The sequence below is a fragment of the Aulostomus chinensis genome, chromosome 1 (genome assembly GCF_037954235.1).
Source record: "Aulostomus chinensis isolate RoL2024-O1b breed Wild chromosome 1, RoL_Achi_v1.0, whole genome shotgun sequence".
NCBI lineage: Eukaryota > Metazoa > Chordata > Actinopteri > Syngnathiformes > Aulostomidae > Aulostomus > Aulostomus chinensis.
In genome coordinates, this window is record NC_141320.1 from 260,159 (window position 1) to 287,316 (window position 27,158).

The window sequence follows — 27,158 nt, forward strand, 5'->3', positions numbered from 1 at the left end:
TTAATTCAGTCTGCATCCAAGTTTCTGTCAGGATGGCCGAGCGGTCTAAGGCGCTGCGTTCAGGTCGCAGTCTCTCCTGGAGGCGTGGCTTCAAATCCCACTTCTGACAAAGGACATTTTCTCCACGTTCCTATGCATCCACAATGGTAAACTCCAAACCCAGTTGAAGCTGCTCTCCACTGATGGGAGTGAGTGGTTGAACTGGCAGCAGAGGAGGCAAAGGAGTTTCCCTGTGATGGTCCAACATTGGCCTGGTTTCCTCCAACATGGAGCAGCCACCAAACTCTAACTTCAATGTTGGATCAAAGTCTGCTGAAGAAATGTGTTTTCTTTCAATTCACATTTTGTCCATTAACTTCATAATCAGAGTCTCCATCTCATCACATGACTAAAGTCTGGGTTCTGTATTGGTGGTAAACATCCTTCCATGCCCCTCACTAGTTTGCACACAGAAAAGCATATTTTACTGGTTTCAGATCTCTTAGCTTGTTCTCTCTCTTAAACCAGCTGAGGCAGCTTTCATTGTGTGATTCATTTTAAAATATAAATATGGAACAGAACCATTGGAATCAGATGTCAGGACATTTGAAGGAATGTCAATCTCCTGTTGAAATGTTGCAGTGTGCAGCTGAGTCTCTCTGGCAGTGGCACCAGGAGCCACAATGGCAGAACCTGGACCCTCCTGGAGGAGAACCACAGGTGAGGGCCTTCTTGGCTCCAGATTGATGGAAATCAAGTGTCTGAGGCTGTTAGCAGCCATGAAGTTGATCTGGTTGGCACTGGTATTTGTTCTTGCTGCAGCTCAGGAGTGATTCAGGAGAAGAGTTTCAGAACAGCCCAGGTTGGGGACTGGAATTTTAAAATTTCCCCTGGAACCAGACAACCTTGGAGGGTAAAAGCTCCAATCATAGCCACTCAGATGCAGCAGCAGAAGAAGCTGTCATCCACCCTGACAGTCAGAGCATCAAGTCAAGGAAACATCACCATCTTGTAGTTCCAAACCTCCACCTGTCAGATTCAGCTACTTCTTATTGTGGGACTTTAAACTTGAACACAATGGAATTTGGACAAGGAGTTTTCCTTCCAGTCCAAACATCATCATCCAGCCTCCAACCAGAGGTCCATCAGTTATCATGGAGCCACATGTGGAGTCTGGATTCTTTTCTAGAATGAGACGGCAATGACAGTCCTGCCAAGTGACATCACTGACATGACTGGATGACTTCAGTCACGTGACTGGATGACTTCAGTCACATGACTGGATGACAGTGTAGATGCCAATGTAGAGGTTGGGGAAATAGTCTCTGAGAATCCAGCTTGAACCCACAGCCTCCTTGTTTTCCAAAAACCCAAACAGCGACCATCAGTCTCCCTCCAATCCTGTACTTGGGTAAACAACAAAAACAGAGTCAAAGTCTCTGGCAACATATTTGTTTCCTGTAGGGTTTCTTCATGTATGTGTGGTGTACCTGCTTTCCCAGAGGACTGCCATCTTTGTTCTGTGGGCTGACATGTTTTAGTGTCAGCACAGGTCATAGCGCTGAGACTGAACTCTCATTCCCACTCCCCCTTCAGAATAAGTTTGATATCATGATGTTACTTCCTCTTCAACATGCCTTTAGCAGACCAACTCAGAGAGCAGCACAGTGAGGTAGTGTGGCCCAGCGGTCTAAGGCGCTGGATTAAGGTTTCCTCCAGCAGAGCCACGATCTGCTCCGCGGCCGCCGCCAGCCGCTCAGTGAGCAGCGCTCTCAGCACCGGGACTCCAGCCGCTGAGTCTCCTTCTCCCAGCTGCAGCAGGAAGTCTTCAGCGGCGGCGAGGATCCGCTCCTGGACCGACACCAGCAGCAGCTGCGCGGCGCACATGTTGAGGTTCTACCGGCGCCACTCAGCCTTCAGGAGACAAAGACCGAGGCCGGGGGTTCACGGACTTCTCCTTCTTTCCTTGTTGTGTTCAAAGCTTCCCGCGTCTTCTTCTCGTTTTGTGAAGCGCGTATTGATGACGTATGTGGTGACGTCCGAAGCCTCGCCAGCCAGCAGTGACCACGTGACTGATTCAGGACCTGCTTCTCCGGCTTGGCGTGAGATTCTAAATGTAAAGCAGTGAAACGCCGTAGTTTCCTCCCTCTGGTTCGCGCGTCTGTTGCAGCTTCGTTTCCATCACAGCTCTCTCAGCCCCATCAGCCATGTTGTTCATCATCGTGTTGGTTTTTGGAAATTGTACTAAAAGGACGGTTTGTTTGTTTGTTTGTTTTTTCTTTAAATGACCTGTGGCAGCACTTGGATGATGAAGTGGGGGAGACTTGGAAGAAGTGGAACTCCAGCAAGTACATCAAGTACAGCGAGTACATCAAGTACAGCGAGTACATCAAGTACATCAAGTACAGCGAGTACAGCGATACTAGCAGATACTGGACGGACTCAAGATCCTCTGGTGCACTGAAGAGCCAGCAGACTGCCTGTCCCAGCCTCTTCCTGCTGGCCACAGACTTCCTGTGCAGGCCGTCATCATCAGGGCCATGTGAGCGTGTGTTCTCCACGGCAGGAGAAATCGCTTCAAGAAACCCAACAGACTTGATTTGAAAACGTTGGAAAAACTTCTTTTTTTAATAAAAATTTGTAAAAACAGAGCCCACAAGCGTCCTCATTCCCATCACTTTCACTGAGACTTTCACATCATGGTCCCATTGTTCAAAGACATGGAACGATCCAGTATGAACGCAAAGACTTCAATGATCTCATTGTGTTCACGGGTCATCAAATCAGTGTCAGTTCAGTCGGTCAAGCCTGCAGGGAAGTTTACAGTCCAGCAGGTGTCAGTATTCAGTGACAGTAACACAGTGTCATGGCGTCCACAGGCTTCATGACGCCTCATTCACCCTTCACTACTTCTCCTGTCTGTCCACCAGTCTCTTCACTTCTCTCTCTCTTTATCTCTGTCCCTCTCTTTCCATCTGCATATTTGTCTTCCTCCATTATCTGTCTTTGTCTCTGCCCTGCTCTCCTGCTCTCTTTCCCCCCAACCGGTCAAAGCAGAAGGCCATCCCCACTGATCCTGGATCTGCTCCACGTTCCTGCCTGTTAATAGGAAGGTTTTCATCACCACTGTTGCAGGATGTGCTGCTGATGGAGAATTGTTGGTGGAGGTTCATTGAAGGAGTTTGGTGCTGGACCTGCTCTACTAGTGAAGAGTCATGAGAGAACTTTGTTGTGATTTGGCGCAATATAAATAAAATTAACTTGACCAGTGTTATTTGTAGTCTTTTGTTAATTGTATGCCACATGAAATTATTGTTGGTCACTTTTCTAGCGACTGTCTCACAGTGGCGAGACAAGAACACTTCTACTTTTGATGATGACAGTTTGTTCAACACTAAACTTCATCCAGTACCATGTTGTCAAACACTGGAACCTCCACAGCACCTGAACAGGGACTTGAACCCTGGACCCTCAGATTAAAAGTCTGATGCTCTACCGTCTGAGCTCCTCAGGCTCTTTCTACAGCATTGAGACAGGAACAGAAACACCTGTGAAGGTCAAACTGATGCTTTCTTGACTTGTTCAGTCCTCCATGTTGAAGTCCACCATGCTTTTGATTGGCTCTGATTCTCTGTGGCAAAATCCAACAAGAGGCTCCAAAAATGTCCTGAATGTCGTAAGAATGCACAGGACAAGATGTTAGTTTCCTTCATGTCTGCAGTTCCTCCACTGGAAAGTAAAGTCAATGCTGCTCCTCTGCTGAAACCTGGGATCGGACCAGGGACCTTTAGATCTTCAGTCTAAGGCTCTCCCAACTGAGCTGGTTCAGTTCTGAGTGAGGGCCCTGCTTCTCTCATTTATAATCTCTTCCACTCTCACTAGAACTTAGAGAGGATTGGAGCTTCTGAAGTCCTGACACATTGAACAGTTCTCCAGGACCAAACTGAACGAACTGAAGAAGCTTCTTGGAACTCTAATTTCTTAACTCGCTTTCTCCAAGAACTGTGCCTGGACGAAGGCCGTTTCCAGCTGTCCTTCAAGCTGACGAGGGCCAAGTTTGATGACCTGTTTGTGAGGATATCAAGGATGGACACCAACTACAGGCCCCAGGTCCGTTGACATGACTTCACTGACACCAGGGGAATGTCAGTGCTGACAGGTTCTCTGGACTCATTGTCATGAGAATTTGTCACATCAGTTGAATATCTTCACATACGTGAATTCATTGAAGGAGTGTGGTTCTGGACCTGCTCTACCTGTCAAGTGTCTTGAGAGAACTTTTGTTGTGATGTGGCACAATATAAATAACATTGACTCGACAATAAATCGACTCTTTCCCCAACCATTTAAAGCAAACAGCCGTTCCCACTGATCCTGGATCTGCGCAATGTCCCTGCTTTTCAAAAGGAAAATTGTCATCATTGCTTTTGCAGGATGTGCTTGCTGATGGAGAATTGTTGGCTATGAACTTATTGAACTCAGTCCAAGTCATTAGTTTTGAGCAAACTCATGACTCCTGATGTTTAACTCAATTGTTTGTTAAACACAGAGATCCAGGTGTAGTCCCTCTATGTTCATCCACTCAACTAGAATAGAGTTCTCCTCTCTCCATGGTGGAACAAAGAAGGGGGAGGGTCAATAAGAATATGATCTTTGGACGTTACAGCATCTAAAGACTCAAATCCATATTTCAGGATACATATTTGAGAGGGAGGAAACAGTGATGGGAGGCTGGAGGCTTGAAGGGCTTGATTTCTAGCGGCCAGTGAAGCCACCTTTTGCTGGCTGAGTCCCAGAGACTCATGGAGGCTCTTCGTGGAGGATTTCCACGAGAGAGTCAAGCATCGGAACTTGTTAGTTTCCTGTCAACTGAGTCCAGGATGTCCCCGAGGTCCTTATTGGGTGATGAGGGTGCGCTGGACGGTCGGCTTCTTTTGGGAAGTGGGGTCGCCACGTTACCGGTCCTCCCCATGACGGGTCGGTGGCAGCACTCGTCTACGTTCTCCTGCAGACTTTCTGCGGTTCCTTCTTCCAGATTTTATTGATGAGGATTGTTGTGGATGAGAGAATTGAAAAATCTTACTGCAGTTTGAGGTTTTGATGATTCAAACTGTGTAGATTGGTGTTAAGAAGTTAGCTTGTTTGGATAAATTCAGGTGTGAGCCACCACACTGAATCAGGCACAGGTAGGACGTTCACCCTGACATGGAACATCAACAGTTTAACGTTGCTGGCAGGACTCCAACCTGAGCAGGGAGACCCCAATGGATTTCTAGTCCATCGCCTTCACCACTCAGCCACAACGACCACATTCACACACACATTTGAAGAGGATGGATATTCACAAAATGATCTTAATTTCTGTCACAAGCCCATTTGTGTGAGGTCCTATTTTCTCTTTTTCAGCATTCCTTTGTTTCCAGGTCTCTAATAAGTGCAGAATTACAAAGACAAGCAAGCTGGATCCATCCTGGGCAGGTGATATGAGCCATTGACCACTGGCCAGAGACCCTGGCACAGACGTTGGGGGTGGTGAGAGAGAGCATTTCTACAATTACATTCTACATTTATAGAATTCTACAATCCTACAATTTCATTGAGCAGACGCTTTTGTCCACAGCCACGTACGTACATCACATGTATAGAATATATATGTTCCTCTTTCATCTACTGATTAACCACTAAATGCAGTCAAATGCCAGTAAATTCTGAGTATTTATTCATTATTCATGATTATTTATTATTTTTGAATCCATTTTCACTGTCACTCTTCTGTTCATTTTCAGTTTGATTCATAAAAATGAACAAACTTTGACGTGTTTTCTTCTCTTGTGTGTCAACAACTTTGGATTGAATCTCCTGACAAACAGACCACATGACCAGGAGGAAGTGTTGTTGGTGAGTTTGGCCCCTGAGCTCAAGACAGTTGGGACCAATAAAGGACAGCTTCAAATGCAGCTGTGAAGCCTCATTGTCAGCTGGGAGGAACGACAGGTGTCTCCCTCTAGTGGCTCCTCACAGCAACACCAGCCTCATTTCATTCACATGCATCCACCACCTCACTACCAAAGGCCAGTTGGGCCTCCACAGACAGGTGAGTTTCAAGTGTTGGACAAAGGTCTTTAAGATGTTCTTATTAATTCTATAACATCTGAGATTAAAATCTATGGAATTACAACCAACAAGCAGCCAAACACCTGATCAGATGCTCCTTCATGAGGCTGAGAAGAATCAATCTAAACTGGGATGAAGAAAATTAACTGAGAGGAGAAACCTCCTGATTGGATGACATGGACCCACCTGATCCATGTCAGCCTTGTTGGAGCAGAAAGAGGTGGATCAGAGGAATCAGTGGATCAAGACTCAGGTGGCAGATGAAGAATCTCTGTATTCAAAATGGAGTCAGAGAAATCTTCCAACATGAGAGAACGTGACAGACCATTTTATACCAAAGACAGGCTGTGTGTGTGTGTGTGTGTGTGTGTGTGTGTGCGTGTGTGTGTGTGTGTGTGTGTGTGTGTTTATGTGCAGACTTTTCCCTGGAACAATGTTTTTTATTTGAAGCAAGAAAGCAAGAGCCTCCAGATCAAAGTCAGAATTGATGATGATGTCATCAGGGCTTTGATAGTGTATTTATTTGTACCTAGAATTCTGTCTTTGATCTCAGGAGGATGTGAGAGAAACTCAACTTTAAAAAGTATATGAGAGCATTCAGCTTGGTTAGAAAACATTTTGACTGTTTAACAGTAGAGTTTGTTAGAAACAGTTTACAACACTTAGAATTAAATTGAAGATACAAAAACCTTCCACACTTAAATCCTGTCTCTAACTTCAAACTGGGGATGAACATTTTTATAATCAATCTGTGTCGATGTGTTGGCCCTGCCATGGACTGGTGACCTGTCCAGGATAAACCCCGCCCCTCACCTGAGGGCTGCTGGGATAGGCTCCACCCCCACGAACCATTGCAGATCATCAATAACCAAAGCTACTAAGGAGGATTACAGAGTTTGGGAGTCAGTGACTTAATAGAGTCTAACAAAGGGTTGAACCTGAATGAGACAGTTACTCTTCAACATGGGGCCATGGCAGAGTGAACCAAGAACACTACAATGGGGGTGAGAGTGGAGCCATGATGGATTCACAGTTCATCACCTCCACCATCATGTGGACCACCTGATCACCTCTCCCTCAACCTCTAAATAACTCATTCCCTGACCGGGAATCGAACCCGGGCCGCGGCGGTGAGAGCACCAAATCCTAGCCACTAGACCATCAGGGACCACACTGAGCTCTCCAACAACAGAGACTATAGACAATGACTCAAGAACACAGGACTCTGTGGTCTCAGCTTGAGATGCAGAGGGTCCACCAAGACCACCAGACACCTCAGCCCCCTAAAGACAGTCCACCCCCAGGATCCTGCCCCCTCTGCTCCAACTCAGCCCTCCATTCATAACATGACTTTCGCTACGTCCGAACTGCCAAGTACCAACCTACGTCCTCCTGCTACGACCTAAACATGGCGGCACCACTCAGACACCCTAGAAGATTCGTGGGGAAGCACGACCTCTGCTGGCAGAGCACAGACACCGCAATTAGGTAGACAGCACCAATGAAAGCCCCACCTGCTGGCCTGACTGTGGTACTGCACTCCACTCTGAACAAACCCTTCACTCATTCTCTATTATTAAGCACACTAACGCACCTGTACAGGTGTGTTCACATAATATACATATTATATATTTATGCTTGGCCGTTTTTGATGAACTTGGGCGGGACTCTGGTGCAGGGATGAGGTCATGGAGCTGATCTGGGAGCAGTCCTGATGTTAAATGCTGTGATGAAGGACAGTGTGGAGGAAAAATGAGTCAAATTTAAATTGTCAACAGTTCAACGTTGTTGGCAGGACTCCAACCTGAGCAGGGAGACCCCAATGGATTTCTAGTCCATCGCCTTCACCACTCGGCCACAACGACCACATTCACACACATTTGTAGGAGACTGAAATTAGACAATGAAAGTTCATGTCAGCACAGTCAAATATTTTTTGTCCTCTCTCAAAGACAAACTATTTGTGTGTGTGTGTGTGTGTGTGTGTGTGTGTGTGTGTGTGTGTGTTGTGACTGAGCAGTGAAGAAGACGACCTTCTGACTCCATTTTCTTTGTTGCTCTTCTATCAGTTCCTCAGTTTCACTCATCAAGTGAAGCAGCTTTGACAGGTTTACTTCTCTGTGTGTTCACAACTTTGGTCTTTAAACTCCTGACAAACTCACCACATCACACATTTGGTGAATTAAAGCAACAAATAATGACATCATGATGATTCAGGTTCGGGGGGCACGGCCTGGAGGCAGAGTGGCCGTCTAGCAGAGTTGCTGGTTCAGTTCTCACTTCAGCTGGTGACCATGTTGAAGTGTCCTTGAGCAAGACACTGAGCCCCTCATTGCTCCTGATGACCAGCATCCAAGACCAACAAGCTTCTGATTGGCTCTGATTCTCTGAGCCAAAGTCCAACACAGGAAACAGAAACTCTTGAGGTTGTCTCACATTTTTTAAAGAAACTCAGCACAGGACAGTGATAGGAGGCTGGTTTCCTTGATGTGGGCTTCACCTCCACTGTTGTCCACATTTAAATGCTGGCTGATGCTGGTCCCCTGTTGAAACCTGGACCAGACCAGGGACCTTCAGACCTTCAGTCTAACGCTGTTCCAGCATTGGATGAAAGAGACTGGTTTTCTCATCTTCTTCAACATTGACTTGTTCTACCAGGACAAGAGAATCTGAGCTTGGATGTCATTTAGCAGTCAAAGGCTTGTTAAACTGGTCAACATCAGCTGGTGTTCACTCTGATGATGTAGCGATGGTCTGGATTCTTCCTTCTGGAGCACCAAGCTGCTGGGAAGAAGCCTGATGATGTCAGAGTTGTGTTCAGTGGCTCCTGCTGGGTCCATTTCTGACAAATGGGCTCCAAAGAGTTCACTGTTTCAAAGGCTCAGAGAAAGCAGCACATCATGGTGGTCAGGAGACGAGGTGGCCGAGTGGTTAAGGTGATGGACTGCTGATCCATTGAGCTCTGCAGGCGTGGGTTCCAATCCCATCCTCGTCGTAGGAGACTTTGGTTTCTGCTCCTAGATTCTGGAACGACTCTGAACTGTGAGGCTTTCCAAGAGGAGATCCTGCAGCACCAGAGAGCTGCAGTTCCAGGATCCCACAGCACCACCTACTGAATTGGATGATAAAATGCAGTTCTGGAACTTTTGTTTTTTGGTGACAGCGCCACCTATCGAATTAGATGATAGCAAATTACTCCTTTCGAACTACAGTATTAAAGGTTTATTCCACCAAAATACTACTTCCTGTCTTTTAATTTCTGACAACTGTATAAAAGGATTATTCCAATTCCTCCAAAATACTTTCAAACAAGTTATAGTTTTAAAGGTTCATTCCACCAAAATACTTTCTAATTTATAGTTTTAAAGGTTCATTCCACCAAAATACTTTCTAATTTATAGTTTTAAAGGATCATTCCACCAAAATAGTTTTAAATTTATAGTTTTAAAGGTTCATTCCACCAAAATACTTTTAAATTTATAGTTTTAAAGGTTCATTCCACCAAAATACTTTCTAATTTACAGTTTTAAAGGTTCGTTCCACCAAAATACTTTCTAATGTATAGTTTTAAAGGTTCGTTCCACCAAAATACTTTCTAATTTATAGTTTTAAAGGTTCGTTCCACCAAAATACTGCTTCCTGTCCAACTTCTCAGTTTTAAAGGTTCCTTCAGTTGAGGGCTCCTGGTTCTGTGTGAGGGGTTGAGGGTCGATATGGGATGATGAGGAAGATTTCAAGTCACGATGGTCCTGCTAAAGTAACTGTGAGTCATGATATCAAACAATGTCATCAAAATACGCTTGAACTCTTAAAATGGCAATAAAATCTACGGAATCATTTTACCACAAACACTTTTATAGTGTTTTTTTGAGCATCATTTTTCAAACATTATAACATAAACTTTAAAAAGGGTCCATTCACTAACACTCTTACTTGAAGGTAGTCACTGATATCAGTAAACAGCTGATAAAGATTTGTGTTCATGTTTTAGTTCTCTACTCTGACCTGTGCTGAGACACTGGACCAGAGAGGAAGACCTGCTCAGCCTCCTGCATGGACCAATTCTGCAGCTCAGTGATGACGACGAGGGATTCAGCATTGAGTTCATTTTAAACTTTTTGGAGGAAACAACTGTAAATTAACCAGCAGTTACTGGTGATGCTTCACAGTTTCCAAGCTCAAACGGCCTCCTGCTTGTTGGACTCACAATTTCCAAAAAAGGTAGACATCAAAAGTCAAATCATGTTTTTGTTTGGTTTTGTGTTGTTTTGTTTTTTACTGGAGGAAAACTTCAAATTGTGATGATGTGTCTGACTTAGAAACTGAACCCCCAAAAATCAAAAAGTCTCCTTCTTCTGTGCCGTGATCTCTGAGCTGATCATGATTGATCTCATCAATAATCCTTGGCAGCCGACCAGTCACACACAGCCCCCCCCCCCACACACACACACTGAGACATGCAGCAGCTCACAGTAACTGCCTCAGTCACACAGCAGATAGACTCCTTTCTATAACAAGATAAGCAGCAGAAATGGATGGAAGTGATGATGAACTGATGAACAGGTGATTTGTCCAAAAGTCAACATCAGATTCATTTCCCATCTGTGGAAGCAGTTTCATCTTGAGGTTCCAGGTAAGAACAGCCAGCTGTGGGCTGACACACATCTCTTCAGGAGCACTTCTATGCTCCAAACTTGCCAGGTTGAATTGTGTCTGTATTCTGAGGGCAGCAGGAGGACGGAGGAGTGAGGACACACACATTTGGAACTGAGAGCAGCTGTGTGTGGGATTTCCCCTCCAAAGATAAAACCAGCTCCTTCATGCTGGCTATGAAGGCTCACAGTCACACTGACCCAGCTACAAATCCTTTGATATGCAACAGACTGGTTTCTCTTCTGGTAGTTTGTTATCGACTGTTGTCACATTTAAGGATCAATTTAGCTGTTAAGATGAAGGCTCCAAAGGACCAGCTGGAGATGCCGGGGATTGAACCCGGGGCCTCATACATGCAAAGCATGCGCTCTACCACTGAGCTACACCCCCTCTGTCAGAGTCATTGTTTAACTGATGCAGCAACACAAACACAGACACAACATTTTTTTTAATTATTATTCTTCATTTTAGGGAAAAAAGGAAGTCAGCCTGTGATCTCAAAGGTTCTGTGATCTCAGGAGTTTCACTGTGATGTCAGCCCTCACAACCTTAGACCACAGAGGCAAGTCAGGCTCCAGGAAGCTGAGGCTGCTCCGTTCTCAGTCCAGTCCAGAGTGAAGGTTTCCCTCTCTGAAGCTTTCCAATCCAGCCCAGATCCTCTCTGACTAGCAGGAGTCTTTGACCAGGAAATGAGAATTATATTGAACGTCTGCTCATCCTCAGAATGAAGTAAAAGTATTTGTGTTCCTAAAATAATCTCCAGATGCTAAGATCAATTATTAACATTGATTGACAGCTCTAAACTGAGCCACCATCACTATACAGTTGCAACTGAAATATTTAGAAATATTTCAAGGAAGCAGCAGGCCCTCATCCGCCCCGGTCCACCCGACTGTGTCCCCTGAGACAGATGACAGCTCGCTTCTGGCAGAGGCAGTTAGGTTGAGGACCGTTGCTGATGTCATCAACCGATGTCTCCATCACAAAAGGTGACAGACAGGATGGTCATGGACATAAAACAGAGGCCTAAGAATGAGAAAGAATGGTTGTCCTGACTGAAGTTTAGCTTGAGCTTTTTAATTTGTTACTAAAGGAAGTATTGGTACAAGTAAAGGCAGGCGAACTTTCCACAAATATTCAGAATTAACTTTGACAACCAAAACATGAACCAAGACGACAAAAAAGTGAACATGAAAAAGGAACCAGTCCCACCTTCTTGTGTGTTCCTGCTGAAGTAAATGTTTATGAAGATTTGTTGTGTTCTTTTTCCAAAGGTCCAGCCAGCATTGCAGGTCTCAGGAGGAGGAGCCACTTCAGCAGGATCTGTAGGACAAATCCCCCCACGGTGAGACCTGTCCAGCTCCCTGCAGCTCTGCAAGTGTTACCAACTCTTCATTCCAGCTGTTTGGTTGAATCCCATTTTTTCACCTTTGAACCTTTTGAACACTGATGAGGAGGTGAGGCTGGAGGCAAAACCACAACCTCACGTCAGCTCACAGGATGAACCAAAATGCCAGACACTTCCTGTCACTGCTCCAGCACCACCTGTCTCCCTTCCATGTCTTTACCATCTGTGCAGCTTCCTGCTGTCCCTGGACCCTCACAGGTGATCGCTCCACCTGGAGCCTCACAGATGGGTTCTAACCTCCCAATACCTGCAGCCCAGCCTCGACCCACTCAGACACAGTCACCCGTTCAAGCTGGGCCTGGTACCACACTCCAGTACAGACAGAGAGAAAGAAGACACACAGGATCCTTTGAAGAAAATGCAGTAAAGACAGGAAGCCCCATCACATTGTCAGTGTTTCAGTGACTGGCATTGTGAAGAGACTGAGACAAAGTCAGTTATGAATGGAGGGCTGAGTTGGAGCAGAGGGGGGCAGGATCCTGGGGGTGGACTGTCTTTAGGAGGCTGAGGTGTCTGGTGGTTTTGGTGGACCCTCTGCATCTCAAGCTGAGACAACAGAGTCCTGTGTTCTTGAGTCATTGTCTATAGTCTCTGTTGTTGGAGAGCTCAGTGTGGTCCCTGATGGTCTAGTGGCTAGGATTCGGCGCTCTCACCGCCGCGGCCCGGGTTCGATTCCCGGTCAGGGAATGAGTTATTTAGAGGTTGAAGGAGAGGTGATCAGGTGGTCCACATGATGGTGGAGGTGATGAACTGTGAGTCCATCATGGCTCCACTCTCACCCCCATTGCAGTGTTCTTGGTTCACTCTGCCATGGCCCCATGTTGAAGGGTGACTGTCTCATTCAGGTTCAACCCTTTGTTTGACTCTATGAAGTCACTGACTCCTGCAAGGACAAACTGTAATCCTCCTTAGTAGCTTTGGTTCCTTGCAGCACAGAAAGTCTGTTCACTGATGTAGGAACTGGAAAACTTAGAGCTCCGTTCCTTCGTTCCTTCCTACATTGAGCAGAACAAACACAGAACAGAGAGCAGTTCCTCCTACAGTTCTCAGAAAGTCTGAGGGCACCAAAGAAAGGAGGGAAATGCAATCAATGTTGAATTATTTTACATTTCTTATATTTGATCAAAGATAGAACTTAATAAGCGTCCATCAACCTGCAGGACAAACTCCTTCACTGTGTGGGAGGTTCAGAGTCCCTGGTTTGATTGCAGCTTTGACCTGAGCAGGTGTTCATCCTCATCTCAGTAACAGGGGACACTTTATCACACCAGTGGACAAACATCAGCATTCATCACCCAGCAGCTCCTCTGATCAACAGAACAAGCTGAAGTATTCTGGAGAATGAGGGCATGGATCCCTCTACCTCTCACATGCTAAGCTAGCACTCTACCATTGGAGCTCAGTCCCCTTTTGAGCTTCCATTTGAGTTTTCTGTTCCCATCTCTATGGTAACGGTCAGTTTTGACCCACATCTTCGATCAGCTGTAAAATTCACTAAAAACAATTTTCTATCATCCAAGTTGTTTCCATCTCTTGGTTTCCTTGGTAGGCTTCCTTATCCATGGAAATATTGATTTGAATATTTTGTTGTGGGCCTCTGGACCTTTTTTTAGTCAGTAAACCCTCGATTTCAATTAAAAAAATGATAAAATGAACCTTTGGGTTTGGCATAAAAGTCTTTTTTTCAGCAACAGAACTTTAATATAAACACTAAATGAAAAGCAGAACAGGCCAGAACACAAACTCTGCTCTGCCGTCCTTCCTGGTTACTGGGCATGGACTGCTGGAAGGGGCATTTTCCTCAGAAAGGGACAAGACGTTCATCCACTCTCACCTCTGGCCCTGGGTTGAATGTTGGTGCAAGGAGCTGCACCCATCTTTCCCAGACATCCCCAATGGGGGCAAGCTTGTCAGTTCTTGCTCCGGTGTCTCTGTCGTCAAATCTGAGGACTCTTGATGTTCGTTGAAAGTTCTGAATTGGCCTTGTGGCCCGGAAAATATTTCTGCCTGTCGATGCGTCCCAGAGACGATCAGTGGCCTCACTGCAGGATCTGAACACTCCAGGAAGAAGAAGAACACCAATAGAAGCATCCAGGTGTCCCTCATCAATGTCTTTCCACTTGTCACCATGGACTTTTTTTCCTTTGAGGTTTGTCACAGCAATGCTGACTCTTTGTAGTGACAGTGGCATGAACAGAACCATCAACCATAAACAGCTCCAAACATGTCTTGATGTCAGTGCCTCTCGTCACAGCAAACCTTGTGATTCCAGGGCTCATTTTGATGACATCAGCAGCAGCTGCCCTGCCATGTACATCAGGAGACACTGAGCTCCAGCCAATGTTCCCTCTAGTTTTTCATGTGTCTGGTTATCCTCACAAGCTCCCTGAGCTCACTGAGAACCACTGTGAGCACCGTCTGAGGTAGGACCTGCATGGAGGGCAGAGACAGAAGAATCAGGGACAAGGATCTGTCGGTTTGCTGCTTTATGAAAATATTGTAAATGATTATTATTCTTCATAATATTGTTTTAGTAACCTGCTTAGGAGTTGTGAATGATGCAGAGTCCATGGGAAACAGCTAATGCTGTGGTACCCCCCCCCCCAAGTTACTGTACAAACCTCAGAAACCTTTTGCCATAATAAGACAAGATGTTGTTATAGAGATGTAAAGATAAACCTATAGAGATGTACATGTATATAGATGTAGTCAAGTCAAGTCAGTTTTATTTGTATTGAACCAAATCACAACAAAGTTCTCTCATGACTCTTCACTAGTAGAGCAGGTCCAGCACCAAACTCCTTCAATGAACCTCCACCCAACAGTTCTCCACCAGCAGCACATCCTTCAACAGTGGTGACAAAAACCTTCCTTTTAACAGGCAGGAACATCGAGCAGATCCAGGATCAGTGGGGATGGCCTTCTGCTTTGACCGGTTGGGGGGAAAGAGAGCAGGAGAGCGGGGCAGAGACAAAGACAGAGAATGGAGGAAGACAGATATACAGAAGGAAAGAGAGGGACAGAGATAAAGAGAGAGAGAAGTGAAGAGACTGATGGACAGACGGTGAGCAGGTGGAGCTACGGGTGGCAGCTTGAGCCTCTTCAGGTCTGCAGCCTCCTCCAGCAGCACCGACATCTGGGATGAAGGGAGAGGGAGTTAGTGACACATCTGAGTATGATTTATAAATGACAAATAAAGGAGGACAGAGAGGAGTAGAGAGAAGCCCAGTGCACCATGGGAGATCCCCCAGCAGCCTAAGCCTATAGCAGCATATCTAAGGGCCACCCTCAGCAGCCCAACTATAAGCCTGATCAAAAAGGAAGGTCTTTAGTCCGCTCTTAAAGGTCGAGAGGGTGTCTGCATCCTGGACTGAAACTGGGAGACGGTTCCACTGGAGGGGAGCCTGATAGCTGAAGGCTCTGGCTCCCAGTCTACTTTTAGAACTCTAGGAAACACCAGTAACCCTGCATCCTGGGAGCGAAGGGTTCTAGCTGGATAATAGGGGACTATGAGCTCTGTCAGGGATGAAGGAGCCTGACTGTTGAAGACTTTGATGGTAGAAGGAGAATTTAGAATTCTATCCTAAATTTGACAGGTAGCCATGCAGAGAAGCCAGTACAGGAGTACTGTCTACTAGTTCTAGTCAACACGCGGGCCGCAGCGTTCTGGACCAGCTGGAGAGTTTTCAGGACCTACTTCTTCTTTTGGTCACAGGTTTGAAGATACCTGTGGAAGTGAAAGGAAAGGCTGTGAGAGCCACACCTCTCCAGTGACCTGGGACATGATGGCAGTGGTGGGATTTGAACCCACGCCTCCTTAGAGACTGGAGCCTTAATCCAGCGCCTTCAACCGCTCGGCCACACTACCTCACTGTGCTGCTCTCTGAGTTGGTCTGCTAAAGGCATGTTGAAGAGGAAGTAACAATGATATCAAACTTATTCTGAAGGGGGACCCCTTCCCTCCACGGTCACAGGAAGTGACGACAGCGCTGCTAGAAGCAGGAAAGAAATGGTAAAAGGACTCAGTTTGTACAGAGCCTTTCTACCTCAGCAGCACTCAAAGAGCTGAACAATGTCCTCTCATTCACACACTCACACACTGATGCTGAAGGCTGCCATGCAAGGAGCCAACCTACTCATCAGAAGTATTTAGGGGTCCAGTATCTTACTCAAGGACACTTTGACATGGTCACTGGAGAAAGTGAGGATCAAACCAGCCACCCTTTGGTTGCCAGACGGCCATGCTACTCCTGAGTCATGTGACCTGGATAAGATGGTGAACTACAGCTGATCGCCATGCTAGCAAACCCCTTTTGTTTGGTTTGGTTGTTGTTTAGTGACTGTGGATGAATACACAGGAGAAGTTGAGCATAAATTTGTGTTCCCTGTTCACTTGAATATATGCAGGAGTGTGAGGTGGAAATAATACTTGGAGGAGAATGAGAGTTCAGTCTCAGCGCTATGACCTGTGCTGACACTAAAACATGTCAGCCCACAGAACAAAGATGGCAGTCCTCTGGGAAAGCAGGTACACCACACATACATGAAGAAACCCTACAGGAAACAAATATGTTGCCAGAGACTTTTACTCTGTTTTTGTTGTTTACCCAAGTACAGGATTGGAGGGAGACTGATGGTCGCTGTTTGGGTTTTTGGAAAACAAGGAGGCTGTGGGTTCAAGCTGGATTCTCAGAGACGATTTCCCCAACCTCTACATTTGCATCTACACTGTCATCCAGTCATGTGACTGAAGTCATCCAGTCACGTGACTGAAGTCATCCTGTCATGTGACTGAAGTCATCCAGTCACGTGACTGAAGTCATCCAGTCATGTGACTGAAGTCATCCAGTCATGTGACTGAAGTCATCCAGTCACGTGACTGAAGTCATCCAGTCACGTGACTGAAGTCATCCTGTCATGTCAGTGATGTCATTTGGCAGGACTGTCATTGCCGTCTCATTCTAGAAAAGAATCCAGACTCCACCTGTGGCTCCATGATAACTGATGGACCTCTGGTTGGAGGCTGGACGATGATGTTTGGACTGGAAGGAAAACTCCTTGTCCAAATTCCATTGTGTTCAAGTTTAAAGTCCCACAATAAGAAGTAGCTGAATCTGACAGGTGAAGGTTTGGAACTACAAGATGGTGATGTTTCCTTGACTTGATGCTCTGACTGTCAGGGTGGATGACAGCTTCTTCTGCTGCTGCATCTGAGTGGCTAGGATTGGAGGTTTTACCTCCCAAGGTTGTCTGGTTCCAGGGGAAATTTTAAAATTCCAGTCCCCAACCTTGGCTGTTCTGAAACTCTTCTCCTGAATCACTCCTGAGCTGCAGCAAGAACAAATACCAGTGCCAACCAGATCAACTTAATGGCTGCTAACAGCCTCAGACACTTGATTTCCATCAATCTGGAGCCAAGAAGGCACTCACCTGTGGTTCTCCTCCAGGAGGGTCCAGGTTCTGCCATTGGGGCTCCTGGTGCCACTGCCAGAGAGCCTCAGCTGCACACTGCAACATTTCAACAGGAGATTGACATTCCTTCAAATGTCCTGACATCTTATTCCAATGGTTCTGTTCCATATTTATATTTCAAAATATATCATACAATGAGGGGTGCACGGTGGTGCAGTGGTGCAGTGGTCAGCACTGTGGCCTCACAGCAAAAAGGTTCCGGGTTCGAGTCCCAGCTCTGGCACAGTATCTTTCTGTGTGAGTCTCCATGTTCTCCCTGTTCCTGTGTGGGTTCTCTCTGGTACTCCAGCTTCCTCCCACCATCCAAAGACATGCAATTTGGGGACGAGGCTGATTGATACTCTAAATTGACTGTAGGTATGAATGTGAGTGCGAATGGTTGTTTGTCTCTGTATGTTGGCCCTGCGATGGACTGGCGACCTGTCCAGGGTGAACCCCGCCTCTTGCCCGTAGATGCTGGTATAGGCTCTACACCCCGCGACCCTTACTAGTAAGGAATAAGTGGAAGATGACGACAACGATCACACAATGAAAGCTGCCACAGCTGGTTTAAGAGAGCGAACAAGCTAAGAGATCTGAAACCAGTAAAAAATGCTTTTCTGTGTGCAAACTAGTGAGGGGCATGGAAGGATATTTTACCACCAATACAGAACCCAGACTTTAGTCATGTGATGAGATGGCGACTCTGATTATGAAGTTAATGGACAAAATGTGAACTGAAAGAAAATACATTAAAAAATACGAACTAAACTAAATAAATAAATAAAGAAGCAGCACAAATAACGTTTTCTTCTGCACAAATTTACTGGTATTAGACTGTATTTTTGGTCAATGAGTAGATGAAAGAGTGTCAGATATATATTATATACATGTGATACATGCACGTGGCTTTGGACAAAAGCTCAATGAAACTGTAGGATTGTAGAATTATTTAAACGTACTGAGTGGACTGTTTCAGGTTTCTAGAAGACGCTTCAGCTCTCATCCAAGAGGCGTCTTCAGTTTTCTTCACTGATGGGAGGATTTATGGCTCTAAGGGGGCAGGACCTTCTCCAGAGGTGATTGACACATGCGAGCTCTGGATTTCAGAGTTGTTTTGGTCAGGTTATGAAAGGGAAGTTGACTCAACTGGTATCTGTGTCAGTTAAAAGCCTCACAGTAATTCCATAATCTAGGAGCAGAAACTAGAGACACTTGCGACGAGGATGGGATTCGAACCCACGCGTGCAGAGCACAATGGATTAGCAGTCCATCGCCTTAACCACTCGGCCACCTCGTCTGCCGACAGCAACCCTGACCTCTGAAACAGATGAACTCTTTGGAGCCCATTTGTCAGAAATGGACCCAGCAGGAGCCACTGAACACAACTCTGATATCATCAGGCTTCTTCCCAGCAGCTTGGTGCTCCAGAAAGAAGAATCCAGACCATCGCTACATCATCAGAGTGAACACCAGCTGATGTTGACCAGTTTAACAAGCCTTTGACTGCTAAATGACATCCAAGCTCAGATTCTCTTGTCCTGATAGAACAAGTCAATGTTGAAGAAGACGAGAGCACCAGTCTCTTTCATCCAATGCTGGAACAGCGTTAGACTGAAGGTCTGAAGGTCCCTGGTCTGGTCCAGGTTTCAACAGGGGACCAGCATCAGCCAGCATTTAAATGTGGACAACAGTGGAGGTGAAGCCCACATCAAGGAAACAAGCCTCCTATCACTGTCCTGTGCTGAGTTTCTTTCAAAAAAAGTGAGACAACCTCAAGATTTTCTGTTTCCTCTTGTAGGATTTTGCCACAGAGAATCAGAGCCAATCAAAAGCTTGTTGGACTTTAACGTTGGAGGACTGAACAAGTCATGACATCATCAGTTTTACCTTCACAGGTGCTCAATTTACTTTACTTTCAATTTTACAGAGGTAGAAGCTGAAATCAAAGCTGTCTGTCCAAAGAAGTGAGAGCTTCCCAGGTTGTGATGTTCTTGTCTACAGACTCTGTCTTGTATGGAGCTTCAGTCTTTAATGAAAAGACTCCTCCATTAATAACATCACTGTGCCTCTGCAGTGAATCAGTCACTCCATCCATTTTCTGTACCACTGATTTGTTAAAGGTTATGGGGGGGTGACATTTGGTGAGAGGCAGGGTTCACCCTGAACAGGTCACCAGTCCTCAGGTCCACTGAACAGGTCCCCCATGTGAGATGATGGCGTTGAAGGCAGAGGAGAAGTCCAGGAAGAGATGGCGGACATAGGAGTTCCTGCTCTCCAGATGGGTGAGGGCTCTGTGGACCACTGGTGAAATGGCGTCATCAGTGGAGCGGTGTTGCCTGTAGGCGTACTGGTGGGGGTCCACAGAGACACTGATGGAGGCCTCTATGTGGGCCTTGACCAGCCTCTCAAAGTACTTCATGACTACTGGGGTGAGTGCAATGGTTCGGTAGTCATTTTGGCCTGTCACTGTGGAGCACTTGGGGACAGGGACAATAGTGGCAGTCTTTAGGCAGGTGGGGACAGATGGCAGCGCCCGTGAGGTGTTGAAGATGTCCGCCAGCACCTTGGACAGCTGTTGTGCACAGTCCTTCAGTCCTCACCCTGGGATGTTGTCTGGGCCTGCAGCTTTGCGAGGGTTGATTCCCTGAAAGGTCTTCCTCACGTCTGCTGTGGTCACACTGAGGGGCGTGTCGTCAGGTGGTGGTGTGAGTCTGGTGCTGGGGGGGGGGGTGTCAGGGTCCTCGAAGCGGAGAAGAAACTGATTGAAGGAGTGAGGCGCTGGACCTGCTCTACTTGTGAAGTGTCATGAGATAACATTTGTTGTGATTTGGCGCTGTACAAATAAAACTTACGACTTAAATGGAAACTGTCTGGGGGGGGGTGTAGCCTCCATCAGGGATGTGTTTGATGTCTGAATTCTGTCTTTGATGTCTGAATTCTGTCTTTGATGTCTGAATTTTGTTCATTGATCTCCTGCTTCAGTCTTTGATCTCTGAGTGATCCTAAACTCATCAAAGGATCACATCACCTTCACAATCTGTAAAGAACCTGGGTGTCATTTTGGACTCTGAGCTGAATTTCATTCCACATGTCAAGAACATAACTAAGAGAGGTTTTTATCATCTTAAGAACAGAGCCAGAATCGCCCGTTCCTCTCAGGCCAACACGGAGGTGCTGATGCATGCTTTTATTTCCAGTCGTTCAGATTCTTGTAGTGCCCTGCTGCTCTCTGGTCTCCCCAAAACAACCATCTACAATCTACAATGACTCCAGAATTCTGCAGCACGTGTGCTGACGAGGACCAGAGGGCGGGAGCTCATTACACCAGTTTTAAAGTCGCTGCATCAGCTCCCCGTGTGTTTCAGGATCAATTTTAAGGTTCTTTTAGTAGTTTTTAAGTGTCTTAATGGTCTTGGCCCACCTTATTTATCTGAACTGCTTTTGTCATATCAACCTTCGCGGACCCTGAGGTCCTCTGGCACCGGCCTTTTAGTCATTCCAAGAGTCAGAACTAAAACCCACGGGGAGGCTGCATCCAGCCATTATGGCCCAAAGTTCTGGAACAGCCTGCCAGAGAACATCAGGACCGCGAGACTGTTGATGTTTTTAAAAGGAGGCTCAAGACTTCCCTTTTTAGCTTAGCTTTTAACTGACTTAGTCTCTCTTATCCTTTCATTTTATCACGATATCTTATTGTTACTTTAGTCTTTTAATTATTTTATTCTACTTTTTTATTAGCTCTTAAACTTTTAGATTTTATATGTATTTTATGTCATTCTGATATTTTAATATGATTGTAATTTCTGTTCTTTCCTACTCTACCTTCTTTTAGTCTTTTAGTTTTTAGCTCCAGTGTTTCCTGGTGGGAGCCCTCCACACTGGGAGGTGTGTCTGGTCCGCCTGCGGGGGCGTCGTCCTTGGGATCGTCCAGGCCCGGAGAGCTGGGGGGCTCTGCATTATATGTGGAGTGTACCCGGTCTGTCCGGGTCGGGGGGTCTGGGTGGTGGCGCTCCCTGTGGTTGTGGGCTGTGGCACCTCCTGGTGAGGATGGCTCCCATAGGTGGTCTTTCCTCACTAGGATTTTCAGTGCCCTGCCATGTTCCTACTTACAGTCAGTGTGTGGTTGTGTGTATGCGTGTGTGTGTCTGGGGGGTAGTGTGTGCATGTATGTGGTCATGTGGGTTGGGAAGGCCGGGTTCTTAACATGTATTTATTGTATTGTTTTATATTTTATTGAATGTTGCCTGTTTTCTCTCAGTTCTGTGAAGCACTTTGTGTTGCAGTCTCTGAATGAAAAGTGCTGTACAAATATAAATAAACTAAACTAAAGCAGACGGACGACTCGAGAATGAGAGAGGAAAGAGTAAACAAAGCAGACTCTTTTGAGGTCTTCTCCTTGGTCCCTTCATTTTTTGAGAAGACACTGGACTCAACTGCTGTCCATGATTCTGGATTGTGTTGATTGCGTTGTGAACGAGGATTTGGCCAGGTTTTGTAGGCGGGATCACTGGTGTGCGAACACACCTGACGCTGTGGAGAAAAGATGGCGAGCCACCCACAGGAGAGAGAGAGTCGGAGTGGAAAATGGCGCTGCAAACCTCACCCACCCAGGTGACACTGACCCTGACGGTGGGATTGTGGTAGGACAGAACTGACAGGTTTCACAGAGACACCTTGAATTTCTTTTGGACTGATAACGGACTGAACGAAAAGACTGGTGATGAACGGGAGAGACTCTGATCATTGATTTGTGAGATTGAGTTGTAAATTGAAATACTTTGGCACTGAGTTTTATTTTTATGACTTTGTTTTGTTCACGTTTCCTGATTGTGTGCCAAATCGGTGTTACATGAGTGGGTTGTTGAAAGGGAGTTCAAGCTTGGATAGAGCCGGTGAAACAAACCAACAGGAAGAGGGAACGTAGAACTAAAACTCATAAATAGGCTGAACCAAGATCAAATGAGAACCTAGACTGAGGAAACTCAAATAGACACCGTGAAGTAAACAAACAATCATAGAAATCCAGCCACCAAATTAAATCTCAACTCAAATAAGTCGGGTTAACTTCAAATAAGACTCAAAAGAGGTCAATAACCTGATTCTCCTGAGGTTTGGTTTCTGTCTGTTGGTTGGAGGGAGACTCCTTTATTGAATGGGTGTGGATGTAAAGGGTTTGGTACCACTTGTTTTTGTTTTTCTGACGTTTTCTGTCTATAAAGAAGTCGGCAGTTTTATTCACTAACTAGTCTGTGGTCTGTTATTCTTGCATTAGAATCAACCACTCACGTGAGCCTAAAATCTCTGGTCCTCCTCCTGAAGTGAGACACATGGGAACTTTGACCCTCATCAACCATGCAGGGAGGAGTTCTCAGAGTCTGATTGTGCTGATGAATCATCAGAACTCTCCATCACGCCATGACGAGGACATCTCAGTGTCAAATCTGTCATTTCCTGTTGCCAGTAGGTGGCGCTGTGGTCACTGCTGACCTGTAGATGTGTTCAGACTGGGATGTTGATCAAACCTGGAAGTTTCAAACAGATCTGACAGGTGGAGAGGATTCAGAAGAGTTGAAGCTTCATTTTAGTTGGAGCCTGAAAATGAGGTGAGACTGAGGGCTCACAGGAGTTGCAGGTAGGTGCTGCCCCCTAGTGACCCAATGGAGAACAACATGTAATGACATGAACGTTCTACATTTTTCCAGTTCTTGACTTCATTCATCCTCAAACTTCTTCAAGCTGGAAGAGAGTGAGATCATTTAAAGTAGAGAGTAAATAATCAGCATCTCATCACTCATTTGTTCTCTGGTGGTGACCTCACGACTCAGCAGTGTGACATCACACATTTCGCTGATGTCATCCTCAAGTGTGTCACTCAGTTCATGCAGCCTTCATTGTTTTATTTTATTATTTCCTTTCACTTTGATCTTCACAAAGACAAAGTGCGTCTGATGGAGGCACCGCTGACAGAGTGGAATGTTTCCATGTTGCCATGACAACGTGAGGCCCCTCACCTCGTCTGTTCCTTCTGCCGGTCGGCGTCAGAAGAGCAAGATGGCTGCTTCTCCATCAGGGTGGATGAGCAGCTCCTCCCATCTCAGGCAGACGCTCCCTGGCTGCATGTCAGCAGCTCCTCAAAGCTCCTTCTGGTTTCTTTGCTCTCCTGATGCTGCGCTGGTGGATTTGTCCACCTCTCATTCTCCAGGGTTCTCAGCCTCATGTTCTCTCCCTCCTGTTCCAGCTCCTCCAAGTTTCCAGTGGAAGTTTGGCTTTTGTTTGCTACTTTGTCTTTTCTCCTCTGTTGGTACTTTGAGTTCCTTTGTTGTTCTTTGTCTTTTCATCATTCAAGCCTCCTTTTGTTGAACGCTCCTCTCCCCCGTCTGTATTTGGGTCCTGTTCTCCTCCACTTTGGCCAAGAAGGCGGCCCAACAAGAGTCACCAGTGATGTCACAGCTCCTGGATGCCCCGCCCCTTCATCTGGTGCAGGTTGTGTGATGTCACTGAATCCCACTCAGACCAAACCAGTCAGAGATCAGTGTGTTTGTGTCAGTGATGTCATCGCTGCTGACGTCACAGCCCTCCATCCATACACGCCAGACTGAGGCGGAGGAGGTGATGTTGGGGTTTTCAAGGTCTTCGTCATGAGTGGGAGGGGCTGAGCTGGTCAATGATCAGCTGACCAGGTCTGGGCTCAGTTCAGATGTTGAGCCACTGCTGACTGCCATTTGCCTGAGGAAGACCCAACGTTCCCCTCAAGAAATGGAGGGCAGTTTTTAGTGCAGCGTTCATTCTGGTTGGAGTTTTCCTTTCCTTTGCCCTGCACCTCTCTGCTGGGGAGGTGCTCCCTGTTGACAAGGACTCAGTGGAGAAGACTGGACCAGGACCTTCACTGGTTCAAGGAGCACCGAGGCAAAGGGAGGCCCAGACCAGCAGCCAGGGTGACCAGTTTGAAAAGCTGCTCCTCTTCCATGCTGACTTGTTGGTGTCTCCTCTTTTATTCCTGAGTGATTTTAATCTCAGCTCTCTGAACCTGAATGGAGCAGAACCAGGAAATCATTGCAGGAAATCATGGAGGAGAAATGAATGAATGAGACTTCCAGTCAAACTGAGACAAACGTACAGGTTTGGTTATCAAAGATATCTGACATTCATCAGTAGACTGACAAAGATGCTCATTATTATTGCAGCAGATTAAACTAGAGAATAAAGAGGGTCTCGCTTTTGAAAAAAAATATTGCAGTATATTTTTGTTTTATCAGAGAGGCTTTAATGTCTGTCTTTGATGTCTAAACTCTGACTCTGATGTCATTGGTGGTGACTGAATTCTACCCCCTGACAGACTGAAGGCTCATATTGGTGATGCAGGTAGGTGCTGCCCCCCAGTGACCCAATGGAGAACGACATGTAATGACATGAAGATTCTACATTTTTCCACTTGTGAGATAAAAATACCTCACAGCAAGAAGGTTCAGGGTTCCAGTCCTGGCTGGAGAACAGGATCTTTCTGTGTGAGTCTCCATGTTCTCCCTGTTCCTGTGTGGGTTCTCTCTGGTTCTCCAGCTTCCTCCCACAGTCCAAAGACATCAAGAGAGGACGAGGCTGATTGATTCTCTAAATTGACTGTAGGTGTGACTGTGAGAGTGAATGGTTGTCTGTCTCTATGTGTTGGTCCTGTGATGGACTGATTTCCTGCTGTGTGTGTGTGTGTGTGTGTGTGTGTGTGTGTGTGTGTGTGTGTGTGTGTGTGTGTGTGTGTGTGTGTGTGTCCCAGCTGCAGCAGTCAGTTCAGGTTCCTTCAGTGTGACTGAGGGAGGTTTCTGTCCGATGGTTTCTCCCAGTGTGAACACAGCCTGACTGCTGATGCTGTGCCGACTCTGACAGTGGTTCAGTTTTTCTCAGTGGCTTTGTTGCTGCTCTCAGATCAGAATGAAAGTTCTCTCACCTCTGAGTTCAGCCGGTAGAACCTCAACATGTGCGCCGCGCAGCTGCTGCGGGTGTCGGTCCAGGAGCGGATCCTCGCCGCCGCTGAAGACTTCCTGCTGCAGCTGGGAGAAGGAGACTCAGCGGCTGGAGTCCCGGTGCTGAGAGCGCTGCTCACCGAGCGGCTGGCGGCGGCCGCGGAGCAGATCGTGGCTCTGCTGGAGGAAACCGTGGCGGAGTACGAGCGGGAGAACCACCGGCAGAGGTTGCTGCTCGATGCCGTGCTGAAGCCCCGAGTCAGGCTGGACAGAGCAGGTGAGTCCCCGCAGGGACCTGCTGCATTGTTCCCAACATAAAGGGAGGTTTTCGTAGCTCAGAAACAGTCCAGGAATTCTAGCTGGAGCTTCATCAGACCAAGTGGTCCAGACCAGCTGGAAAAACCCCTGAGACAAAGTCAAAGAGCAGGCAGCACAATGTTGGTGGGACTCAGGCAGCACGCACACACACACACACACACACACACACACACACACACACACACACACACACACACACACACACACTCACCTCAGCAGTCTCTCTGTCTCCTGCAGCAAGTCACATGATATGCAAATGAGTCCCGTCAGAATTCACTAAAGTTACAGCAGCTTTAGTGGACAAACTACAAAGGTAGAACTCCTGCAGACACCAATGAAGCTCTGTTGATCATTTCAATGCAGTTTCAGTCCAGATCCAGAGACCAGATCCAACTTTGCTCAGCTCCAACCCAGACTGTCAGTGTCAGGATTGTTGTGTCAGAAAGAGGTGGAGGAGAGGAATCAGTGATGGAGACTCAGGTATCGATGGAGAACCTCTTGATTCACAGCAGCCCTGCTAACAACACAGTCAGAGATGTCTTCCAACGAGACAGAACACAGCTTTATACTGAAGACAGGCTCTGTGTGTGTGTGTGTGTGTGTGTGTGTGTGTGTGTGTGTGTGTGTGTGTGTGTGTGTGTGTGTGTGTGTGTGTGTGTGTGTTTGGCTTGATGATCTACCAGGAAGGGATGGTCATTCCCAGATTGTTCTTATCTTGGATCTTGGCTGACTGTACGTGGGTGTGCAGGGACGTGCTGGGCCCCTAATTCAGTCCAGGAAGTTCAACTACTGAGGCCCTCAGCCGCGCGCCAGGGAGAGCATTTTAGGAGACTTGAGGTGTGAATCACTGTCAATGGTCAATGTTAAGAACACTCCCATTGACAGGCATCAGAAGCATGTTACCATTGGACTGAACCAAGACAAGACCAAGCTGAGGGGACATTCACACTGTGTTGCTAACTCCTGCTAACTGAGTCGTGTGTGACAGGCTGGCCCAGCATGCTGTGCATGTTGGTGTCCTTGTGTCGTTCTTCTGGAGGCTGCTACGGTGCTACCTTGTTAAAAGATGATCCTGTACACTGGAAATTATATCAGCCCATTAAAAACAACCTTTTTTTCTCCCCTGCCTGGTTGGCCTGGGCTGGACTGGCCATTAGGGAATCATTCCACTTCTCCCAGTGGCCAGCACCTCCCTGGCTGTGAGTGTAGGTGGGCTGACATGTTTAGCATCGGTACAGGTTCCCTCTGGTTCTAGGGACTGAACTCTCATTCTCCTA

At 46.5% G+C, this 27,158-nt stretch overlaps 5 non-coding genes across 5 annotated transcripts; 1 reads left to right on the forward strand and 4 right to left on the reverse strand.

Moving 5' to 3' along the window:
* Positions 1 to 7,189: 7,189 nt before the first annotated feature.
* On the reverse strand, positions 7,190 to 7,261 carry trnae-cuc (transfer RNA glutamic acid (anticodon CUC)). The gene has a single exon. It is a non-coding gene; the product is annotated as a tRNA-Glu (tRNA).
* Positions 7,262 to 11,064: 3,803 nt separating this feature from the next.
* Positions 11,065 to 11,136, reverse strand: trnaa-ugc (transfer RNA alanine (anticodon UGC)). The gene has a single exon. It is a non-coding gene; the product is annotated as a tRNA-Ala (tRNA).
* Positions 11,137 to 12,769: 1,633 nt separating this feature from the next.
* Positions 12,770 to 12,841, forward strand: trnae-cuc (transfer RNA glutamic acid (anticodon CUC)). The gene has a single exon. It is a non-coding gene; the product is annotated as a tRNA-Glu (tRNA).
* A 3,099-nt stretch (positions 12,842 to 15,940) lies between these two features.
* trnal-aag (transfer RNA leucine (anticodon AAG)) lies at positions 15,941 to 16,022 on the reverse strand. Its single transcript has one exon. It is a non-coding gene; the product is annotated as a tRNA-Leu (tRNA).
* Positions 16,023 to 18,823: 2,801 nt separating this feature from the next.
* trnas-gcu (transfer RNA serine (anticodon GCU)) lies at positions 18,824 to 18,905 on the reverse strand. The gene has a single exon. It is a non-coding gene; the product is annotated as a tRNA-Ser (tRNA).
* Positions 18,906 to 27,158: the final 8,253 nt, after the last annotated feature.